The sequence below is a fragment of the Ammospiza nelsoni genome, chromosome 10 (genome assembly GCF_027579445.1).
Source record: "Ammospiza nelsoni isolate bAmmNel1 chromosome 10, bAmmNel1.pri, whole genome shotgun sequence".
NCBI lineage: Eukaryota > Metazoa > Chordata > Aves > Passeriformes > Passerellidae > Ammospiza > Ammospiza nelsoni.
This window is the reverse complement of record NC_080642.1, coordinates 27,104,796-27,125,160: the sequence shown is the minus strand read 5'-3', so window position 1 is coordinate 27,125,160 and position 20,365 is coordinate 27,104,796. Positions and strand designations below refer to the sequence as shown.

Genomic DNA, 20,365 nt, shown 5'->3' with positions numbered 1-20,365 from the left:
TTCACATATTGACTTACTGGGCATGTTGCTGCATTTTAACAACATTTTCATTGAGCAGCTTATGAAGTTCCCATCAACACCAGCAGCTCTTTTCAGAAAATAAAATCTGGGTTTATTAGAAGTACTGAAAATAAGTTAAAGGCAATAAGGAAATATTTACTAATGCTTGTTAATTTGGCACTTAGAAATCAACTGGAGTCTTTGAAGGAGAAAATGGCAAAGACAGGTGAAGAGATGAAAAGTTCACTGGATGAAAGAGAAGAAAATGTATGTCCTGTGTCATGAAAATATCTTACAGAACCTACAGGGCAGCATTCAATGTAAAATCTTTGTTGGGGTTTTTTCTGCAAAGCTCTGCCTGGGGGATGTGATCTCTGCCAGAGGTTTCTTCTTTCCCAGCTGCTGCCAGCTGTGCCCTTGTGTGTCCACATGTGAGCCCTGGTATTTCAAAAGACAAGCACAGTCACTGGGATGTTCACTCTGTGCTGGAAGTTTAATATTAAAGATTTGTTTGTTTTCAGGCAAACAGAGAACCTGCTTTTCTGTTTTTCATATACCCACTCAGTGATGGATGGGCTCTGGATTAGCTTTTTATATGTAGTGTGAGTTTGAGCTTAAGTAGATTCAAACATTTTTACTTTTCTTTCTATTGGTTCAAAGCAACCTGGGGTTTTTAGCAAATTTCAAAATTTCATTGTAAAAGTCAAAGATTTACAATTTAATTTCAGGTTAAGAGAACTGAAAATGAAATTTCAAGAAAGGAAAAGCCATTGAAGATTCTAGAAAATAATTGGGAAAATTCATTTTTTCATGGATGTAGGGAACTTCACACAAGAGCATTTTTTAAATTGTGAAGATCTTGGGGTTTTTTTCTTCTTCTTTCTTAACTCCATAACCACTAAAGAACTGGTTCACTGCTCTTAATTAACATCTTGTGGTACTTTATGGCTAAAACTCTGATTATTCTAACATGTCAGCTGGTGTTTCAGTCCCATTGGAACAAACCAGACTGGTGCAAGTGCAGGTTTGAGAACATTTACAGGAATTGCTCACATAGGGAGTCATTTGTAGAACTTACTAATTCATGTCTGAAATATCTCTTTCAGATGAATAATTTAAAGAAACAGATGGAAAATAAAACCAAATGCATTGAAGAGTTGCAGCAGGAGGTGTGTAGAGATTTTAAATGTCCCAAATACATAAACACATTATATTTTGGGTTGCCCTTTCAGCAGGTTTGTGTCTGCTGTGATGTCTTTAGATACACCTATGTAATTTAAAAATTCTCCTTTCTTATCCTAACCCTGAGCAAATTAGAGTCATCTTAGGGATCACTTGATTTGTTAAATGAGCCTTAATTTGAAAAGAGCAATTACAAAAATAATATCTTTAATAAACTTCTACTCTTTTTCATTTAGTGCATAGTGTTATTTATGTACGTGTATGAGTATCTCAGTTACCACGAGTAGAAAAGAATTCTGCACTGGCACAAACTGTAGTAACTTCACTGTAAAAATAAATAACTTGTATTTTTGGTCATGACATCTTCACACCTTCTGTCAGCAGCATTTAGTTTTAATTCCCATTCTGCACCTCATTTGTTATTCCCTGCTGCTGCTCAGGAGGAGCCTGTCTTAAGGCCATGAAGAAATAGTAATTATCACAGAAATTAGCTGAACATTCATTTGTTTGAAGAATTGTTCTGGAACCTGAGCTGGACAACAGAGAGTTATTTGCTTGATGAAAGCTAGAATTTCTTGATGCAGTTAAACCATGACATAATTCTGTTAACTTATTAAGGTACAAGGCTTGTTTTGTTTAATTTCAACAGAATAAGGTGCTGAAAAAGAAAATTACTGCAGAAAGCAAGAAAAGCAATATGAAGGGAAGGTAGGTTTGAATAACACCATGTAGAAGATGAGGTGAGTGTTTTTAACTCCCAGTGTAAGTAATGATAATACTTGTTAAATACATTCTGAACTGGTTTTTGGATCTGGGATACAGACTTTGCAGGAATGAGCTCATAGTTTTTAGAAGATGCTTCCATTTTTAATCATTGGGCACTGACTATTGGACATTTAAGAGATGGATTCACATTGCAATTAATGATGTTTCCAATCTGTTCCTTTTTTTTTTTCTTTTGTTGATAGTGGACTGAACAGGGTTCAGCAACCTCATTGTAACAGAAAAGCATTTAAAAGAAATATATATATATATAAATATATTACTCTTTTTAGTCTGTTCTTTAAATGTGTTCTGCAGTGGCAATCCCTCTGATGGGAATATTGTGTCCAGCTTTGGGTACTGCACTTGAAGAAAAGTGGAGTTTTTTGAGGATATTCATGTGATAAACTTAAAAGGAAAAACTGTAATCAAAATGCACAGCTGGGAGGAAAATGTACCATAAAACCTGTGAAAATCTGATACAGATTTACAAGAGAGAAAAAACAAACATCTGTGTTTGTTTTTTCTTGAGGCATTCGAAGCATTTAGGGTGACTGCTTAGGGCAGTCTTCCCCATTGTGCTGTTGCCATTGTTCCTTTGAGTATTTTCTAACTCACTTCAGGCCAAAGTTCAACTCTTTATTAAAAAAAAAAAACTGAACTTTTAAATAGGAAACACGTGAATCATATACCTGAAAAGTAACAGTGTTTGTGCTCAAAAATAAGAGGTAAGAAAAAATCATTAACATAGTAATTCCTAAACAAATAAGAGCAGCAATTCTGCATTCTCCAAAGGTGAATAAATTGCAGTTAGAGATGGAAAATATGAACAAGCAACATAAGGAAGAAGTTGACATCTATCTATAAAAAGACATAGAAACAAGAAAAGTAAATTAAAATAAACTTTGTGAAGAGGTGAGAGGTGTTAATTTTTACTGCAATTTAATTTTTTTTAATTTAAAATGTTTTTATGAAGCTTTATTGGCCAGAGTCCTTGCTCATATTTCAGTCTTATTAACATAAATGGAACTTGTTGTGAATCCCTGTGAGCAAAGCTTTAGTACATTAGGTGCTTAGGTTGAAGTATTTGAATATGTCTTTGAAAATGAGAACTCCATTAAAAATTCTTTCTTTCAAGATATAGTTCAAAGAAATTCCACCCTTGGTATAAGGTCAGCCCAGTTAAATTAGATTATAACTTCTCCCATATTAGTATTTTTCTGCCCACGCATTTTTTGATGGCAATGCTAAGAAATGTTAGGGCAGAGTGCTTGAAATGGCATTTTGGTTTGCAGTGAGCTTGCCTGCCATGGCTGTACCTTTGATCTTGCCCATTTTACCAATCTGCAGAAAAGATGAGGGATTGCAAAGGGATCTTGAAAGCAAATAAAGCCCAAGTGGGATTGCAAACTTTGTACCACAGGGAGAAGAAGAAATTAAGATTTAAAAGAAATGTATTGCTATGTTGATGAATGAAATGCAATTTATTACTAACAGGTAGAAAAGATGAGGTTGTTTTGTAATGAAACTGCAATGATACAGAGAGAAACTGATGCCAGATGTCAGCACAAGATAACTGAGATGGTGGCACTGATGGAAAAGCACAGGGTCTGAGATTTTCCTGCTTGCTGTGGTTTGCAATGGGTGATACCATGTCAATACCATGTTTATAACTTGTGACACCATGTTAATGACCTTTCAAAAGCAGAAACAGGCCTGAGTCTGGGAAAAGGAAGCTGAACACATGCTGGACTTTGCATCATCTAAAATCAAATTCATTTGAAGATTTTGAAAAGATTCCTATGGGCAGATAAATTCCAGTCATCTAAACTTCTGGGATTTTTAGATTTTTGTTTTCAGTTCAGGCTTCCTTTGATACCATGTGAATGCAATATTTTTCAGTATCAGTTTGGCCTCTTTCTCAGAGGTTACCTAGTGACTGTCAGCAGTTTAGCCTGACACATTTTAGTTTACCTTTCTATTCCTCATTTTGCAATATCTTTAGCAGATACATTAATAAAGATGGCACAGCTGGCTCTTAGTGCTGAGCACATATTGCTGCACAGAAATAAAGCACTCTCTGCCAGTCCACAAAATAATACTTGAATTGAGCATTTCCTGTTTTACAGTTTCTGCAGAAGCATCAATGAATCTTTTCTTTATGAATCTTAAGAGCCTGGTTTGAAAAGAATGATGTTTTAAGACTGGATAACTCTATAATTGTAACATTTAGTCACATGTTTTGAGTTGGTTGTTGGTTTGGTTTTTTTGACACAGAATGAATATGATAAAATGGTTGAAGAAAAAGATGCAGAGTTAAAAGTATATAAAATGAAACAGCAAAAGCAGTTCTCATCAGAAAGAGCCCTGGTAAGGAGCACTTTGCAATGGTCAATAATTCAGGGAAGGGGCTGATGTCCTTGTGTAGGGGTTTTATACTGGCTAAGTGCAGGCACACACAAAAAAACATTCACTCATTTTTCTTTGCTATTGTTGAGCAGAGGAGGGGAAAGAAAAATTCAAGGACTGAGTTGAGATAAAGATTAGGAGAAAAACACTTTGAGGGTAAAGCAGATTCAAACTTAAATAGTATCAAAAATTATTATTAATAGAATTAAAAGTGAGTAATAAGAGTTAATATAAACCTTTAAAACACCTTTTGTTCCAATCCCTCCCTCTTGCCCACCGTCAGCACAGAGAGACAAAAGATGTGATCTTCAGTCAGTTTGTGACTTCTAAAGATCTTTTTTCAGTTTGCTTAGAGTTTCTTTTCCTGCTGTGCTCTGGGGTCTTCCCACCAGAGACATTCTCTGGGAACTTTTCCAGTGTGGTTTGAATTTTTACCAGTAGCAGTCCCACCCAACCTGCTGCAACAGATCTTATTCTGGGCACTAAAAACTCAAAATGTTTCTAAAAATAAATTGGAGTAGCAGTGTGTTTGTGTCTGCTCCTCCAGATAGTGGGTCATGTTCTGACTCCCCACTTTGAATAGGAAACTTTTGTTTTAAATATTTAGATTGTGCCCTTTACTCCTGCTCTCCCAAGGGTTTTAAGGTATTACCTTGAACATTTCTGATCAAGTACCTGTTTCTGACAGTGCTTCAGTCTTTGTTAAACAAGCTAAAGCAAAGCTTCAAGTATAGGGCTGAAAAGCAAATAGAATTATCTTGTGTACCTAATGAGTGTCCCTGTTAATTACTGCCTCACTTGGGACTGTTTTCCTTTTTGTGGGCTGTGCAGAGTTAACCCTGTCCTTTATTTAACAGTTTGTAGGAAAATGAGCTGTCATGTTTGAAAAAGGAACTGTCCTCCCTTAAGGCACAACTGAGAGCAGAAATAGAAGAAAAGGTGGAGTTTTTTATTCCCTGAGCACTGGGGGTGAGAGGTGTGGCCTGGGCTTGTGCTGTGGGAGGAGTTGGGTGAGAAATGAAACTGAACAGTGATTTGTTGGTTTGCGAAGTGCAGCGCAGTCATTGGTTGGCTCGGCGAGGCGCGCCGCTGTTGCCTTGGGGAGCCCGCGCACGCGCCGGAGGTGAGCCGGGGGGAAACTGGGGGGTGTTTGGGGCAGGTGTGAGGGGAAATTGGGGATTTTTGGGGGCATCGACGGGAAACACGAGGGTGTGCGGTGGGATTGGCGAGAATGAGGGGATCTGAGGTGGGTCTGAGGGGGCTTAGGGAGCTTTGGGGGAGCTTGAGAAGGTCTGGAAGGTTCTCACGTGGGTTTAGGGAGATCTGAGGGGAATTGGGAGGGTCTGAGGGGATTTTGGGGGATTGTGAGAGGAACGGTGGGGTTGTGAGGGGATCTTGGGGATTCTGAGGTGGCTCTGGAGAAATACGGGGGAGCCTGAAGGGATTTCATAGGGTTTGGGGGGGATTGAGGGGGATGTGGGGCAGTCTGATGGATTTGGGGGGGGGTCTCAGGTGGGTCTGGGATGAATTTTCGGAGGAAATGGGGGGGGGGTCTGAGAGTCCTGGGGAGGTTTTGGTGTCCAGGGTGGTTCTGGGCCAACCCTGGGGGACTCTGGGGGGTTTGGGGATCCTGGAGGGGTCCCGGGGGAGATTTGGGGGTCCCAGGCCCACCCTGAACCGGGGTCTGGGGGTTTCAGGGGGCGGGGACACAGCAGGGTTTCCCCCCCCCCCCGGTTTTTGGGGGTCTCCCATGGTGCCCCCTCCCCAAAGAGCTCCGAGGGCCGCCTGAAGTGTCTGCTGTTCCACCGGCCGGTGCCCCCTGATCCAGGACGGCCCCACTGAGTCTGGGGGGTTCTGGGGGCATTTGTGGGGATTTCGGGGTTTTGAGAGGGGTTTTGGGGGTTTCAGAGTGGCTTTTTAGGGCATTAGGGGATTTTGTTGGGAGTTTGGGGAGAATTATTGGGGTTTTTGGAGGAGAATTATTGGGTTTTGGGATGGTTGCGTGATTTTGGGGGGGTTTTGTTGATTTGGGGTGTTTTGTTCGGGTTTTGGGGTTTTCTTGGGGGGGAATTTGTTGAAATTTTTGGGATTTTTTTTTAATTTGAGTGAGTTCCACTGGGATTTTTAGAGATTCTCTGGGGTTTTTGAGGGTTTTTTAATACTTATTGGGGATTTTGTGGCATTTTAGTGGCATTCTAGGGGGGCTTTGGGGCATTCCCTGGGTGTGGGGACAGGCTCAGAGGCACCAAAATCTCCTTAAAAGCCCCAAAAGTCCCAATAAAACCCACTGAATCCCAATTAAATCTCTCAAAATTCCATTAAAACACCCTAGAATCCCAATAAAAGCCCAAAAATCTCTTGAAATCCTAATCATCCCAAAAATCCTGATTAAACTCTGCAAATCCCCCAAAAATGTCCCCAAAATCATAAAATGTCCCACAAAATCTCCCCCCAAGATCCAAAGAAATTCTGGCAACACCCAAAAAATCCCACCAAAAGTCCCAAAAAACCCCAAATCCCCAGTGAATCCCACTGAATGCTCCCACAATGCCAATAAAATGCCCACAGAGTCTCCTGAAAATCCCAATAAACCCTCCAGAATTTCTGAGAATCCCAAAAAATCCTAACAAAATCCCAGTAAAAGCCCCAAAATTCAAAAACAGCCACAAAAATTTCAATAAACCCCCAAACACTTCCAGAAAAACTCCCCCTCAAAATGCCAATAAAGCCCCCCAAAATCCAAACCCCCCAAAATCCACAAAACCAGCCACTCCCAGTCAATCCCAGTATGATTCCAGTCGCTCTCAACGAGATCCCAGTGTAACCCAGTATGGATTCAGCTGCTCTCACTGTGATCCCAGTGTGATCCCAGCTGCTCCCAGCATAATTCCAGATGTGCCCAGTTCCTCCCATTATGATCCCAGTTGTTCCAAGATTAGTCCCAGTCCCTCCCAGCAGGGTCCCAGTCATGCCCAGTTGCCTCCAGGGTAGATTCAGTTTCCCCCAGCATCGTGCCAGTTACTCCCAGCGTGATCCCAGCTGTTCCCAGTGTGGTTCCAGTCCCCCCAGTATGGTTAGAGACACTCCCAGTATGTTTTAGTTACCTCAGAATGATCCCAGTCTTCCCCAGTCACTCCCAGTTTCCTCTAGCACAATCCCAGTTTCTATCTGTTGCTCAAAGGGTGGTCCCAGTTGCTCCCAGTATGATCCCAGTTGTAGTCTCAGTCCTCTCAGCATGGTTCCAGTACCTTCCAGCTGATCCCAGTTGCTCCCAGTGTGTCACATTTTCCTCCCAACACGGGCCCAGTAGCTCCCAGTAACCCCCAGTCAGGTTCCATTCACACCCAGTATAATCCCAGTATGAGTGTAGCCAGTCCCAGTATGACCCAAATCACTTGCAGTCTAATCCCAGTTGCTCCCAGTCACTCCCAGTCTGATGCCAGTGCCCCCAGTGTGATCCCAGTTGCTCCCAGCATGGACGCAGCTGTTCCCAATGTGCTTCCATCACTCCCCTGTTGTTACAGACACTCCCAGTATGGTCCCAGTTGAACCCAGTTGCCCCTGCTCTAGTCCCAGTTACTCCCCATACGGTCCCAGTCCCTCCCAGCATGGTCCCACTCACTCCCAGTTGCCCCCAGCATGGTCCCAGTTGTTCCCAGTGTGGTTCCAGTCCCCCCAGTATGGTTACAGACACTCCCAGTATATCCCAGTAGTACCCAGCATGTCTGTAGTCATTTCCAGGCACTGCCAGTGGCCCCAGTAAGGTGTTAGTTATCCCAATATGATCCCCCAGTCATGCCCAGTATATCCCAGTTGCCTCCAGCATGCATCCAGTCCTTCCCAGTTTCTCCAGTTTGCTTGCAGCATCGTCCCAGTTTCTCTCAGTTGCTCCCAGTAGCCCAAAGTGTGATCCCAGTTGCTCCCTTTCAGCCACAATATGATCCCAGTAAGCTCCAGTTTGATCCCAGTCACATGCCAGCCCTCCCAGTGTGGTCCCAGTGTAATCCCAGTTGCTTCCAGTCTCTCCCAGTAAGGTCCCAGCTGCCTCCAGCATGGTTCCAGTTGCTTCCTGGATCAACCCAGTCAGTCCCAGTATGATGCCATTTGCTGCCAGCATGCTCCCAGTCAGGCCCAGTATGGGGGATGATGTGCAGGGTGTGTTCCCAGTCACTTTCAGTTACTCCCAGTATTAGTCCAGTCCCTCCCAGTATGATCCAAAAATGATCCCAGTGTGCTCCCAGTCCCTGCCAGTATGAACCAGTTGTGCTCCACATGGTTCCAGTTGCTCTTTCACCCTCACTTTCCTTCCCGTCACTCCCAGTATCTCCCAGTGTACCCCAGTTCCCTCCAGCATCTTTCCAGTTCTTTCCAGTATGATCCCATTTGTTTACAAGCACTCCCAGTCAGCCTCAGTGTAGTGGCACTCACTGCCAGTATGATCCCAGTCACCTCCAGCATCATCCCAGTTGAAGTTCAGCAGTTTCCAATCACCTGCAGCATGCACCCAGTCACTCCCACTTCCTCCCAGTTGCTCCTATCATGTCCCCACTTGCTCACAGCTACTCCCAGTCATCCTCAGTATAATCCCAGTCACTCCCAGTGTATCCCATTTGCCGCTAACATGGTCTCAGTTGCTCCCCGCAGGCTCCTGCTCACTCCCAGTATGATCCCAGTATGATCCCAGTGTCCATCAGTGCGATCACACGCTGGCCTGCAATGGCAGTACGATCCGAGTATGATGTCAGTACAAACACAGTACAATCCCAGCCACTCCCAGTATGTTCCCAGTATAATATCAACACAAACCCAGTACAATCCCAGTACGATCCTAGTATGATGTCAGTACAAACTCAGTACAGCTCAAGTCACTCCCAGTACGATCCCAGTCCAGCCCAGTCCCTGGCAGTGCTGCCACTGCTGGGATCCCCCAGCCCTGTGTGCGTTCCCCCCCGGCGGATGTGCCGAGAGGAGCCCCAAGGGCTGGCAGTGGCCAGGCAGGGTCCCCAGCAAGGCCCCCAGTTTGCCCAGTTTGCCTCTCCTTTGGCCCGGGCCGGGCTCCCCCCGCCCGCAGCGGCTGGGAGCAGCCGAGAGCCCTGCGCTGCCCATCCCGACCTGTCCCCGCTCCTGCCACGGGCTGCGAGGGCTGCGGGAACGGGGCACCGAAGGTGTGGCTGCTGCTGGGGGAGGAGGAGGAGGGAGGGAAGGGCAGGGTTGGAGGGGGAGAAGGAGGCGGGGTTAGGGGGGAAGAGGGATGGAAGAGGAGAGGGAGGAAGAGGAGGGACAAAGGAGCATCGAGGAAAGGAGAAAGAAGCACTCAGTCGTGCCTTCCTTGAATTCTCAGCCCCCACCCGTGGGATCATCGCCCCTCACAAAGCGCAGGCGAGCGGCGATTGGGGGGGGGGGAGCTCAGCCCAGATATCCCGGGGGGTCCCTGGGTTGGGTTTTTGGGGGGATGTTTGGAGAATGAAGCAGTCCAAGGCTGAGCAGAAAAGGCCCCTCGGGGGGACATCGAGGGGTGCCGGTGGCGGCTGCCGGCAGAGGTAGCCTGGAGGAGCAGAGCCCTGTGTCCCCCAGGAGCCCAAAGTGGGGAGCCCAGAGAGGGGGCACCTGCAGGATGGGGGGCGATGCTCTTGGGTTCCAGAGTTCAGGCAGTGCTGGAGCCGCATGATTCCGGCCGTCCTGTGCTCCCGCCGCTTCCTGCTGCCGCTCCACCTCTTCCTCCCTCCTCCTCGTCCAGTCCCGGAGCCCTCGCAGCCGGCGTGAGGAGCGGGGATGGAGCCGGGTCAGGTCGGAACGGGGCGAGGGGTGGGGGGGATGGCAGCAGTGGGAGTGACTGGGCTGTACTGGGATCATCCTGGGAGCAGCTCGCGGGTGACTGAGTTCTACTGGGACCATACTGGGATCACACTGGGAGTGAGGAGGAGCGGCACGATAGCTCTAGCGCTGGGGGCGCTCCTGGGGCCCGGGGGGCGGCGAGAGCTGAGGGGGATCCCCAGTACCGGGACGCTCTGATCGCCCATCCCGGAGCACCGGGGGTTCCTGAACCCCCATTCCTGGGCACCGGGATCCCCTCGAGTCCCCATTCCCGGGCATGGGATCCACCCTGCACCCCCTGATCCAGCACCAGCAACCCCCGCACCCCCATTCCTGGGCATGGGATCCACCCTGCACCCCCTGATCCGGCACCAACAACCCCCGCACCCCCATTCCCGGGCAGGGGATCCACCCTGCACCCCCTGATCCGGCACCAACAACGCCCGCACCCCCATTCCCGGGCATGGGATCCACCCCGCACCCCCTTCCCGGCCATCTCGCCTCTCCCAGCCCCTAGAGCCCCCTTTTCCTTCCCGCAGAGACCCCCTGGACCCCAGTTCCTGCCTTTCCCAGCCCCCAGCCCCTCCTTTCCTTAACACCGAGGACACCTGGGACCCTTATTCCCGGCCATCCCGGGTTTTCCCACCTTTTGCTGGGAATGGGGACACCAGGGATCCTTGGAGCTCCCTTTCCTGCATGCAGGAACCCCCTTAGCCCAGCCCGTGCCCCCTCTACCCACTGCAGCCTCCCCTTTTCTCAGTCCTGGAACCCCCAAACCCCATTCCCTGCTTGCCCAGCTCTCCCTTTGGTTCCCCCGTGCCCCCCAGCCCCCAAATCTCGGTGTCCCCCCAGTTCTCCTGTCCCTGCGTTCTCTGCCCGTGGCGCTGTCGGAGCCCGGCCCGGGCTTCCCCCAGTTGGTGTCCATGGGGTCCCTGGCTGGGATCCCCTTCCAGCGGGATCTCGGCACAGCCAGAGCCGGCACCACGAGCGGCACTGGCACGGGGCCACCGGGGAGCTGCCGCTGCTGCAGCTGCATCCTGCCATTCCCAGTTGCTCCCAGTTCCTCAGTGGCTGCGCATTCGGCTCCCAGCATACGCCTGGCAGCTCCCAGCACCCCCCAGACAGGGACTAATCACACCCCCTGCAATCCCAGTCCGATTGTAGCTACTCCCAGTATGATCCCAGTAACTCCCAGTATGATCCCAGTCAGTCCCAGTATGATCCCAGTTACTCCCAGTATGATCCCGGTCACTTGCAGTGTAACTCCACTCACTCCCAGTCGGATGCCAGTGGCCCCCAGTATGATCCCAGCTGCTCCCTGTCAATGCCAGCATGACCCCAGGAGCCTCCAATATAATCCCAGTGATTCCCAGTCTCTCCCAGTATATCCCAGACCTCCCCAGCATGCTTCCAGTCACTCTCAGTTCCCCTCAGTTGCTTTCAGCATGATTCCAGTTGCTCACAGCCATTCCCAGTCAATCCCTGTATGACTCCAGTCATCCTCAGTGTGATCCCAGTCTCACCCAGCATGGATCCAACTGCTCCCACTGTCAAACCAGTATGATCCCAGTTGCTGCCAGAGTAGTTCCACTTGTTCCCAGTTCCTCGCAGCATGGTCCCAGTTGTCCCTAGAATAGTCCCAGTCCCTCTCACCGAGGTCCAACTCACTCCCAGTTGCCCCCAGCATGGTCCCAGCTGTTCCCTGTGTGCTTCCAGTCCCCCCAGTATGGTCACAGACAGTCTCAGCATATCCCAGTTGGCCTGGTACAGTTCTAGTTAGATCAGAATGATCCCAGTCTTTTCCAGTTCCTCCCAGTTGCCTCCAGCATGATCCCAGTTTCTGGCAGTTGCCCAAAGTGTGATCCCAGTGGCTCCCAGGATGACCCCAGCAGGAGCAGTAGTCATACCCAGTATGGTTCCACTCACTTCTTGGATGATCCCAGTCACTCCCAGTATGATGCCAGTGGCCCCCATTATGATCCCAGTTGCTCCCTGTCAATGCCAGGATTACCCCAGGAGCCTCCAGTATGATCCCAGTGATTCCCAGTCTCCCCCAGTATATCCCAGTCAGCCCCAGCATGCTCCCAGTCACTCCCAGTTCCCCCCAGTTGCTTTCAGCATGATTCCAGTTGCTCACAGCCACTCCCAGTCACTCCCAGTATGGTTCCAGTCACCCCCAGTATGACCCCAGTCAGTCCCAGATACTCCCAGCGTTATTGCAGTCATGCTCAGAGTGACTCCCTGGCACTCCCAGTGTGGGCCCAGTTGCTCCCAGTCACTTCCAGTATGGTTCTAGTCAGAACCAGCACCTTCCCAGTCACTCCCAGTATGATCCCAGCCATTTCCCATAGGATCCCAGCATGGGCACAGCTGCTCCCATGATCATCCAGTGTGGCTCCAGTTGCTGCCATTTACCCCCTTTGTGGTTTCAGTGTATCCCAGTTGCTCCCAGCATGTTCCCAGTCATTCCCAGCTGCCCTGAGTTGCTTCCAGCCTGATGCCAGTTGCTCAGGAGGAGCTGGAGGAGGAGGAGGAGGAAGGGAAGGGCAGGGATGGAGGGGGTGGCGGGATTAGGGGGGAGGAGGGATGGAAGAGGAGAGGGAGGAAGAGGAGGGACAAAGGAGAATCAAGGAAAGAAGAAAACCACGCGGTCATTCCTCCCCTGAATTCGCAGCCCCCACCTGTGGGATCATCACCCCCCCCTCACCATCGAGCAGGTGAGTGGGGAGGGGGAGGAAGCTCAGCCCAGATATCCCGGGGGGTCCCTGGGTTGGGTTTTTGGGGGGATGTTTGGAGAATGAAGCAGTCCAAGGCTGAGCAGAAAAGGCCCCTCGGGGGGACATCGGGGGGTGCCAGTGGCGGTGCCGGCAGAGGCAGCCTGGAGGAGCAGAGCCCTGTGTCCCCCAGGAGCCCAAAGTGGGGAGCCCAGAGAGGGGGAACGCCGCCATTGGCGGGAGCCTCAAGAGCCTGGAGAGGGGCAGGGGGGACTCCTTGGAGCCGCTGCAGCCCAGAGCAGAGAATGAGGGGAGAAGGGAGCCCAGGAGCTCAAACAGCCCCGGCATCCCGAAATGGGGAGAGCGAAGAGGGGGGAGCTTTTGGCATTGCTGGGACTGCCAGCAGCCTGAGCAGGGCAGGCACCGAGGAGAATGGGGGCCCCCAATCCAAGCGTGACCCCAGCAGCTGGGACAGGGGGAACCCCCAAACACCAAAGAGGAGGGACCAGGCACAGGAAACTCCTGGGAGGCTTTTCCAGGGCTGAATCTTGGTGTTTGGGAGGTTTTTATGCCACCCAGATTGCCAGTGACTCCTAGAGATGGACTTGGGCAGAGGGACTTTCAAACTCAATGTGCTCATCCCTTGTTTTCCCCAAACCAGGATTTCCCATTCCCAACCCTTGGGAGGCTGCAAGGCAGAGGAATATGCCCCAGGACACTGATGCAGGTGAGGAGGAAGTCAGTGCCCTTTTCCCCTCTGTGCTGCTCCATCTCCTAGCCCAGCATGGCCCCGGCTGCAGCTCAGCCCTGGCGGGATCTCCTTGCCCTTGCCTGTGGTATGGAGGCAAATCCCATCCTGTCCTTGTCCTTCCTCCCCCAGAGCAGGAGCTGAGCATGGAGAGCAGGGAGGACAAATGCCCGCGGCAGAACATGGTGGAAGAGGCCGTTTTGAGCGGCTCCACAGCGCAGGAATCCAACACGGAGGAAAAGCCCTGGAGATGCCGCACGAGGAAGGGCTGCAAACGCAGCTGGTGGGGATCTGAGGGGGAAAGAGCCAACCTGGGCCGCGAAGGCGGCCAGAGATGGAGCCAGAGCTCAGAGCTGGTGCTCCATGAGCAGCTCCATGATGGGGAGAAGCCCCAGAAACGTGTGCAGTGTGGGAAGAGGTTCCGGATGAGCTCCAACCTGATCAAGCACCAGAGGACCCACACTGGGGAACGGCCCTACGATTGTGATCAATGCAGGAAAAGATTTAAGACCAGCTCCCATCTCCTCCAGCACCAGCGCACGCACATGGAGGAGATGCCCTTCCACTGCCCCGACTGTGGGAAGGGATTCAGGCACAAGTCCCATCTTGTCATGCACCAACAAACCCATACTGGGGAGAGGCCCCATAAGTGTGAGGAATGTGGGAAGAGCTTCAGCCGGAGCTCCAGCGTGATCCGGCACCAGGTAATCCACACCGGGGAGAGGCCCTACGAGTGTGAGGAATGTGGGAAGAGCTTCAGCTGGAGCTCCACCCTGATCAGGCACCAGAGGACCCACACTGGGGAAAGGCCCTATGAGTGTGAGGAGTGTGAGAAGAGGTTTAGCTTGAGATCCGAGCTGAATCAGCATCAGAGGACCCACACTGGGGAACGGCCCTACGAGTGCGATCAGTGCAGGAAGAGATTTAAGTCCAGGTCTGATCTCCTCCAGCACCAGCGCACGCACACAGAGGAGAGGCCCTTCCGCTGCCCCGACTGTGGGCAGGGCTTCAGGCACAATTCCCATCTTGTCATGCACCGACAAATCCATAGTGGGGAGAGGCCCCACGAGTGTGAGGAATGTGGGAAGAGCTTCAGTCGGAGCTCAACCCTGATCAGGCACCAGAGGACCCACACTGGGGAACGGCCCTACGAGTGTGGGGAGTGTGGGAAGAGGTTCAGACAGAGCGCCAGCCTGATTCAGCACCGGAACATCCACACTGGAAAATGGTCGCACAGGTGTGGGAAATGTGGAAAGAGCTTCAGGCTGCATTCCCAGCTGATCCGCCACCAAAAGATCCACACAGGGGAGAGGCCCTACGAGTGTGATAAATGCAGGAAGAGGTTTAAGACCAGCACCTATCTCCTCAAGCACTATTGGATTCACAGAGAGGAGAGGCCCTTCCAATGCCCCGACTGCGGGAAGGGATTCAAGCACAACTGCACCCTCATCACCCACCGGCGCATCCACACTGGGGAGAGGCCCTACAAGTGTGAGGAGTGTGGGAAGAGCTTCTCACAGCGCTCTCACTTGAACAAGCACCAACGGAGCCACCGGTAAGGGAAGCCCTGCGAGTGCCCCGAGTGCAGGAGGAGCTTCGTGCGCTGCTCCAGCTCCATCCCCCACTGCAGGAGGCACTTTGGGCACAGCCCTGGTCACTCACATTCCTGTGATCCATGTTGGGAACACACCTGGCTGCTTCTCCTTTACGTTTGGCCTGAATTTTCCTCTGCTTCATCTTCATCTCTTAAAAGCAGCCAAACAGGGTTAAATGAATGAAATTGATCAAAGATGTCCAAAGTCCCTCCATTAATCAAGAGTTTGAGGGGGAATTTAGGACTTGGGGACACATTCTGTGTGGAGTGGCTCTGTGTCTAAGAGGCAGGAATTTGATTTCACCTTTCTTGTGTTGCTAAGAACTCCTCCCTTGACCCAAACCCCAACTCCAGCCCTGGGATACCCTATAAAAACCCCATGGCTCTGCCTTTGCTCTGTCTGTCGGGGGTCAGAAATGGATTCTGGAGCTTTCTCAAACCAAGACCCAACTTGTTTGTTCCCGACATCAGCAGCTGTGGCCTCCCTGGATACCATGAACTCTGGAGAATGGGGGCAGCCAGTGAGGACAGGTCCTCGATTGCAAGATAAGTGTGTTTTCTGTTTGCCATCTGTCAGAGGTGGGGCAGTTATCTTCTGTTCATTGGGCAGTTTATCTCTTCCACAACCAATCCTCCCTCCAGGAGATATCTTCTGATAATGGACTGGCCATTAATTATTAATTATCTGCTGTTAATGGGCCATTGAGTGTCCCTGCATGGCTGATAAAATGACATCCTGCCATTAGGTGATGCTCCGCCCAGGAGGAGGAGCCAAGCATTCCTACCTGGATAGAATCTGAGGTTTGGAACACCACAGCAGCCTTTTCCCACTGGATTCCCAGAGGATCAGCCTTTTCCCACTGGATTCCCAGAGGATCAGCCTTTTCCCACTGCATTGCCAGAGGAGCAGCTGTCTTCTCCACTGGATTCCCAGAGGACGGAAGATTCCCCAGCCCATCTGCAGCAGCCCGGACCTTCAGAGGAAAACTCCACCCTCCTCCAGGCTCCCTGCTCCAACAGAACCACACCTGGCACTGCAGGAGGGCTGCAGCCACCATTGACTGTGACTGCTGCCAATACCCTGACCCACAAGGTGTCAGGTACTGTTCTGACTCTGTCAGTGGTTTTGTTTGTTTGTACTACAGCATTTGTATTTTTAATTTTTCCTTATAAAACCTGTTATTCCTATTCCCATATCTTTGCTTGAGAGCCCCTTAATTTCAAAATTACAACAATTCAGAGGGAGGGGGTTTACATTTTCCATTCCAGGGGAGGAACCTGCCTTCCTTAGCTGACACCTGTCTTTTCAAACCAAGACAATAACAGTTACTTTAACACACAGATATAAAATACATTTTAATATCTTTGAAAAGCCAATATTATAATATATGTGTATAACGATAGTGACCTTAAAAACATGGGACTAGAAAGCTTATGAGGAGGGGAATTTCCAGTAAGGGAAGCAAAATTCCCAGTACTGGGACTGGGCCATGGGACCGACATCTACCATCATTCAGCGAGAGGTTTATTTTTATGGATACGTATTATAATATTGGCTTTTCACAGATATTAAAATAGATTTTATATGTGTGATGTTAAAGTAACTGTGTTGTAAAGATATAGTTTTGTTTTCTGTCATTAATTAAGCTTAGTGAAATGGCTGCTTGTGTTAAACTGCCTGCTTGAATGGGATAACATCCAATGCACGCAGGATGAGGACACCTGTACAGATCTGCCAACTATCAGCACTCCCCGTCTGAAGGCAGAGTGGACCAAGGCCCAAAAACTGGAGGTGATAAGAATGGACTAAAACCACAACCAAGGAATCTGCATGCCCTAAAAAGGCAGATCCAAGGAAGAGCCATGCTAAACCGTTCTTGAAGCATGTAAACTAGTTTGGGGTAAAGTTTGCTGTGCATGAGGCTCTATGAATATGCAACAGGCTGATGTAAGGGGAAAGGTATTTCAGGGGGATCCCCAGTGCCAAGATGCACCCGGCTGTGATAACCTTTGCTCCATGGTCCTGGTCTCCCATTGTCCTTTATTAAACTTTTTACATTTTCACAGGAGAGTGAACGTGTTTTTCACATTTAGGAACAGTTTAAGATTTTTTGTTTTTCATGGGAGGGAGTTTTGAAGTGGCTAATCTGCCTGCAACAAGGACCATTTCACGGGCTCTTGTCACCTTTCCTGACAAGTCTGCTGCAGCTCATGGAGGGTAAAGCCCTGGAGGCTCGTTGGGGGCGGTTATGGATGATTGCAGGCAGCGCCTCGATGCCCTGCATCAGCGGTGCCCCCTCCTGGGAACCCCCACATTTTGGGGGAGAATTTGGAGGGTTTTGAGGAGATTTGAGGGAGATTTTTTCTGGGTTTGAATCCTATGCCAAATTTGGTGTCGGGGAGGTACCAAAACCACCCAAAATCCACCCAGAATTGACCCAAAATTACCAAAAATTAACCCAAAATTTCCTCCAAATCCATCCTCTGGGGGTTTGGGGGAGATTTGGAGGGATTTTAGGGGAATTTTAGGGGGGAATTTTTAGTGGGTTTGAATCCTACGCCCACTTCGGCATGCATGAGGTACCCAAACCCCCCCCAAAATCCACCCAAAATTTTTCCTGAAGTGGTTGGGAGGAAGTTTGAGGGGGTTTGAGTGAATATGGGGGTTCCGGGGGAGATTTTATGGTGGTTTTTGGCAGTCATCATCATCCAAAACACAACACCCCATGCCAAAGCCTAGACCAAACCCTAAGGACTGTGCCCCCCATGGAGAGGAGATCAAAGAACTGCACCCCTTCTGGGGAGGAGATCAAAAGCCAGAGGAGACTGAGCTATTAACTCATTAAGTAAAAACATATTCATTTAATCAAGTATCATAATTTCTGTGACTTTATCCTTTGTAATTAAGTCTCGAATGCTTTTCTATTCCTTGTTAATTTAGCTGAATAATATTCATTTTGGTTTTGTAAACTATTAAGTCGTATTCCTGATCTTATATATGTGGTCCCATATGTCTAATAAACCACAAACTTACAATTTAGCAGCAGTTTTAATTGAGATAAAATAATATGATCAAATAGCATCCAGTAGTTACAAAAAGAAATTTGGCAGTGGTTCAGATGAAGCATAAGCAAAACCCATCGATCGGGGTACGGGGAGGGCTTCCCACCCTGCCTCATGTGCAAAAGGCAAAAGGATCCCAACACAACTTATATACTGTGTGCTAATACATATTCATCAATATTTTCCTGTAAATCTCCTCCTATTTCCGGTTCTTGAAATCTACATCACCACAGCACACACAGCGCATGCTTCCGCTGTGGCTAAGGGGGCTTCTGGCTCTTTGCTTCTCTTCTTGGAGGAAGGCCAACAGTCTTCCTCGCTGTCCTCTGAATAACCTGGCAGGTTGTGCACGTGCCCCAAGTCCTGTGTTATGTAAGTAAGCACTGTGTTCCAAGTAAGCCTTATTATTTTATAGATAAGAGCACTATTCTAGACTCCCTGTCTGGAATTGTCCCAACTTTATTCATGTCACGGCCGATCCTGTCCTGGGAGTTGTCTTAACTTTGTCTTGATGTCAATTCTGACTTGGGAGTCTTCCTAACTTTTGTTCATCCAGTCTCCCATATCCTGTTTCCTACATGTATCATCTAAAAGAAACCCATGTGCTTCATAACATTAATCACATATACCTTTCCAATTATTTTCCAAAAATATTTATATAATTACAATTTTGTTAGCACAAATCACATCCATTTATCACAGGAGGCCAAAAACTTGGAAAAGGAGGAAAGAAACACTCCAATAATGACGATGACAAAAAAATCCCAATTTATTTTTGACAGCAAATGAACACCGGCCGCCCTCCAGCCCTCCCAGCCTGGCAGGCTGAGTGGGGCCATTCCCATGGCATGAGGTGCTGGCAGCCTGCGGAGAGAAACCAGAGACCCACGGTCAGTCGCAGCAGGCTCCTGTGCCCCTGTCCTGCCATGGCTGTGCCTGGGCCAGGCTGCTGGCTGTGCTCAGAGCCCAAACCTCCCGACCCATTCTCTGTTTTTAGAGAAGGGCAGCGTTTCAGGCCACGTTCCACCTCCTCTGCTTAATCACAGCACAGCAACCTCCTCAGCAGCTGCAAGAGCGGGATGCCCGTGTGCCCGCTGCCGCCTGCCCTGAGCCATTCTGCCAGCTGAGCTGTGGAGCCGGGTGCCCACCTCTGGAGAGTTGCTGCCAGGAGAGGAGCCAATCCCGCACCAGGTCCTTGTCCTTCTGGAAGGGGCTGTCCCCACAGACCGTGGCCCCTGGGGTAGCGCTGGCACTGGACGCTGCAGGCGCTCCCCCGTCCGGTCCGGGAACCAGGTGTAATCCTCCTGGGAAAAACAAAGAACAAAAGCACGAAAGTCAATTCAAAACGAGACCTGGAAACAAAGCACAAAGCTTGTCACCATTTCACGGCCCTGTGGAGGGTCTGACCACTCCATGTGAGAATTAAACCTGTCCACGGGTGGGGAAAATCCCCACCTTTCCTGCCCATAAACGCAGCCCTTCCTCAAGGGGCGGCAGAGCAGACCAGCTGGGGCACAGCTTCAGAACCCGTCCCCCTCTGCTGCCTCCCATCCACATGGATGGATGCTTTTGTCAGGCTGGCTGCCCCCGCCTCAGCCCGTGCCAGGCTGGCTGGCAGAAGCTGTCAACAAGGCCAGGAGCTGGCTCTCCTTCCACAACATCCGTCCCCTGTCCCGCCAAAAAGCAGCTCGGCGGCCGGCAGGAAAATTAATATTCCCCAGCGCCGCCGAGTGGGGAACCTCCGGCACATGGCCAGGCTGAGCCCTGCTGTGCCTGGAAGCACCAGCATCCCCCCGTCCCTGCGCCGGCTGGGGACTCCTCTTGATTACATTGGGGCGCAGAGCGTGTCCTCCAGGCAGGGGCCGCAGCCGAAGCCAATGGGCTCTGCCCCGCCGGCGGCCAGCTCCAGGATGGTGTTCCCAGCTCCAGGATGGTGTTCCCAGCTTCACGTCGTGCTCCAGAAGAACACGCCAGTTGTGCCTCGGCTTGTGGGGACATCACGATGCCATTGAGCTGCAGGGGGATGTTTCCCCTCTCCCAGTCTGTGGCACCTTCACCACACTGCCACCACTTCTCCAA

At 49.8% G+C, this 20,365-nt stretch overlaps 1 pseudogene; it reads left to right on the top strand.

Moving 5' to 3' along the window:
- The window catches only part of LOC132077834 (uncharacterized), a 672,057-nt pseudogene that overhangs the window by 393,090 nt on the left and 258,602 nt on the right, over nt 1-20,365 (top strand).